Here is a 4,162-nt window from a genome sequence, read left to right as displayed (position 1 = left end):
TTTGCCACGTCACGCTCCTCCTCTAAGGTGTCTAAACTGTCCTGCCGATCCAACTCGGCTTCTCTTTCTTTGTACATGCGCACGCGAGGTGAGTCATGAATTATATCGCAGGGCAAAACTGCCTCAGCGCCGTATACCATAAAAAATGGTGTGAATCCGGTAGTGCGGTTTGGCGTGGTCCGCAGCCCCCAGAGTACGGAGTCTAGCTCCTCTACCCAGTGCGTGCTAGATTCTGTGAGGGAACGCACTAATCTGGGTTTAATGCCGCTCATGATTAGACCATTTGCCCGTTCCACTTGATCGTTAGTTTGAGGGTGATAGACTGAAGCGTAGTCAAGCTTGATGCCCATGTTTTTGCACCAGAGTTTAACCTCGTCGGCCGTGAAATTCGTGCCGTTATCAGTGATGATGCTATGGGGGACGCTGAAACAGTGTACTACCCCGGATTTGAAGTCTATCACGGGTCCAGATTCTACCGTTTTAACTGGCTTGGCCTCTATCCATTTGGTGAATTTGTCCACCATGACCAATAAGTATTTTTTCTTGTGGGTTCCCCCTTTAAGGGGTCCAACCATGTCAAGCCCCCAGACCGCGAACGGCCAGGTGATGGGTATAGTTTTGAGGGCGGTGGGTGGCATGTGGCTTTGATTAGCAAAGAGCTGGCAACCGACGCATCTTTGGACTAAGTCCTTAGCATCTGCCCGGGCTGTCGGCCAATAAAATCCTGTACGGAAGGCTTTGCCTACAAGGGCCCGGGCTGCGGCGTGGTGCCCGCCGAGTCCGGCGTGAATTTCAGCCAGGAGATTTCGCCCTTCCTCTTCAGAGATAGACCTTTGAAGGACTCCGGTTGTGCTTTTCTTATAAAGTTCTCCCTCATGGACCTTGTAGGCTTTAGATCGCTGAACTATGCAATGGGCCTCATTTTGGTCTTCGGGGAGTTCGTGCCTGATTAAGTTGGCTAGGAATGGTTCCGTCCACGGGGCAGTTACTGCCATTATTTCGTGGGCTGAAGGTGTTATTTCATTGGCTGAGCCACCGATTGTGTCAGAATGTTCCGTGTTGGGTGGTTCAGTTGGTTCTGGGTTGTTATTTCCGGACTCTTCTTCCCATAATACGGATGGCTTAAGGAGCCGCTCCAGGAAGATGTTTGGAGGGACGGCGTCGCGTTTTGCGCCGATGCGTGCCAACACATCTGCTGCCTGGTTATTATCCTGGGCTACATGGTGGAATTCGAGTCCTTCGAACCAAGCTGACATTTTTATGACGGCATTACGGTACACTGCCATTTTCAGATCCTTGGCGTCAAAGTCTTCATTTACTTGGGAAATTGCGAGGTTTGAATCCCCGCGCACCTCTAGGCGTTGAATACCCATGGAGATTGCCATCCGGAGACCATGTAGAAGGGCCTCGTATTCGGCTGCGTTGTTGGAGTCCATGACATTATTTGAAGTACGGATTGGACTGTGTCTCCGGTTGGGGACGTCAAGACGACGCCAGCCCCCAAGCCAGCCAACATTTTGGAGCCGTCGAAATGCATGATCCCATTAGAGTATGCGCCGTACTCTTTAGGGAGTTCGGCCTCGGTCCATTCGGCGATGAAGTCAGCCAAAACTTGCGACTTTATAGCTCGCCGTGGTTTGTAGGTTATGTCAAATGGTAAGAGCTCAATGGCCCATTTTGCAATCCTGCCCGTCCCGTCGTGATTATTTATAATATCATTGAGAGGTACTTCGGAGGCCACCGTTATGGAACACTCTTGAAAGTAGTGTCGCAGCTTCCGGGATGCCATGAACACCGCATACGCTATCTTTTGATAATGTGGGTACCGGGACTTGCATGGAGTTAAGACAGTGGATACATAGTACACTGGTTTTTGAAGAGGGAATTTGTGCCCTTCTGTTTCTCGTTCGACGACGAGTACGGCGCTGACAACTTGATGTGTTGCTGCGATATATAATAACATAGGTTCGCCCAGGTTGGGCACGGCCAGGACCGGATTTATTGCCAATATGGCCTTAATTTCTTCGAGTCCGGCCGTGGCAGCATCCGTCCATTCAAAGTGTTCGGTGCGCCGGAGGAGGCGATAGAGGGGCAGCGCCTTTTCTCCCAAACGGGAGATGAAGCGGCTTAGAGCCGCCACGCATCCAGTTAATTTTTGTATTTGTTTGAGGTCTTTTGGGATATCCAATTGTGATAGAGCCCGGATCTTGGCTAGGTTTGCTTCAATTCCTCTACTGGATACAATGAAGCCCAAGAGCTTTCTGGCTGGTACGCCAAAAACACATTTTTTCCGGGTTGAGCTTAACATCGTATGCTCGGAGGTTGTCGAATGTAAGCCTCAAATTGTCTACTAGAGTTTTGACGTGTTTGGTTTTAACAACCACATCGTCTATGTACGCCTCCACTGTTTTGCCTATCTGGGTGGCCAGACATGTCTGAATCATGCGCTGGTATGTTGCGCCGGCGTTTTTGAGTCCGAAGGGCATTGTGTTGAAGCAGAATGGTTCGTACGGAGTAATGAATGCCGTTGCGTCCTGGTCTTTTTCCGCCATCTTGATTTGATGGTATCCGGAGTATGCGTCGAGGAAGCACTATGAATCGTGCCCTGCGGTAGCATCGATGATTTGGTCGATGCGAGGGAGAGGGAAAGGGTCCTTTGGACAGGCCTTGTTAAGGTCTTTGAAATCGACACAAAGGCGCCAGGATTTGTCCTTTTTTGGTACCATTACCTGGTTGGCTAGCCAGTCCGGATGTTTTATATCTCTGATGAATCCGGCTTCTAAGAGTTTGGCTAGCTCCTCTCCCATTGCATGTCTTTTGGGTTCGGAAAATCGCCGAAGAGCTTGTTTGACTGGCTTGAATCCTTTTAGGATATTTAGGCTGTGTTCTGCCAGCCTGCGTGGGATTCCTGGCATGTCTGAAGGGTGCCAGGCAAAGATGTCCCAATTTTCCCAAAGGAATTCTCGTAGTGCCGCTTCTACATCAGGATTTAATTATGCCCCAATGGAGGCCGTCTTTGTGGGGTCCGTTGGATGGACCTTGAATTTGACTATTTCGTCTGCTGGTTTAAAAGAGGTGGACTTAGACCTCTTATCGAGTATCACATCATCCCTATCCACCGTGGAGCGCAGCGCAGTGAGTTCCTTTGTCGCTAGGGCTTCAGATAATGCCTCTAGGGCCAGTGCGGCTGTCTTATTTTTAGCGCGGAGTGCTATATCTGGATCACTGACAAGAGTGATTATTCCATTGGGCCCGGGCATTTTGAGCTTCATGTACCCGTAATGGGGTATAGCTTGGAAGATTGTGAATGCTTCTCGCCCTAACAAGGCGTGATATCTGCTGCCGAACGGGGCCACTTGGAACGTGACCTCTTCGGACCTGTAATTGTCCGGCGAGCCGAACACTACGTCTAGTGTGATTTTTCCTGTGCAGCGTACTTCTCGACTAGGGATTATTCCTCTGAAGGTTGTGCTGCTTCGCTCAATGCGGCTCCAGTCAATTTCCATTTTTTTGGAGGGTTTCCTCGTAGATGAGGTTTAATCCGCTGCCGCCATCCATGAGTACCTTGGTAAGACGAAAGCCGTCCACTATCGGACCGAGGACCAATGCGGCTGGTGCTCGAGCTGTTCGGAATTTAGGTTCATCTCTGGCATTGAAGGTGATAGCCGTGTCGCTCCATGGATTTGTTGTTGCTACTTGGTAGACTTCGGCGAGGCAGCGGATTGTTCGTTTCCGCATGGTATTTGATGCGAAAGTCTCGAAGACTGTTAATACCGTACTGGTACTGTTGGGCTGGTTACCCAGGGCTAGAGAGCCTTCGCCACTTTTGGCCACCTGCCGTAGTATCCAACATGCTCAAAGGCTATGTGTTGGAGTGGCGCCCTCTGTACTGTGGATTTTACAGGGTCCGTTGAGCCATCCCTCCTGTATGACGCACCCTTTTGTTTCGAACTAGGGTTGTATTCAGGGCCGGATTGTCCCAAAACCTGGTTTCGGTTTTCCAGGCACTCTCCATCGCACAGTATTTTTGTACTATGGTCGCTAGGTCAGCGAAGCGTGTAACTTCGCGACGACTTATGGCGTTCATGATTCCCTTGTCCGTGCAATTGTTGCAGAAAATTGAGATTGCGCTTTCCTCACGGCAGTCTTTTATCCTGTCCAT

Source organism: Triticum dicoccoides, chromosome 6B (genome assembly GCF_002162155.2).
Source record: "Triticum dicoccoides isolate Atlit2015 ecotype Zavitan chromosome 6B, WEW_v2.0, whole genome shotgun sequence".
NCBI classification, from domain to species: Eukaryota; Viridiplantae; Streptophyta; class Magnoliopsida; order Poales; family Poaceae; genus Triticum; species Triticum dicoccoides.
This window is presented reverse-complemented; position numbering follows the sequence as displayed.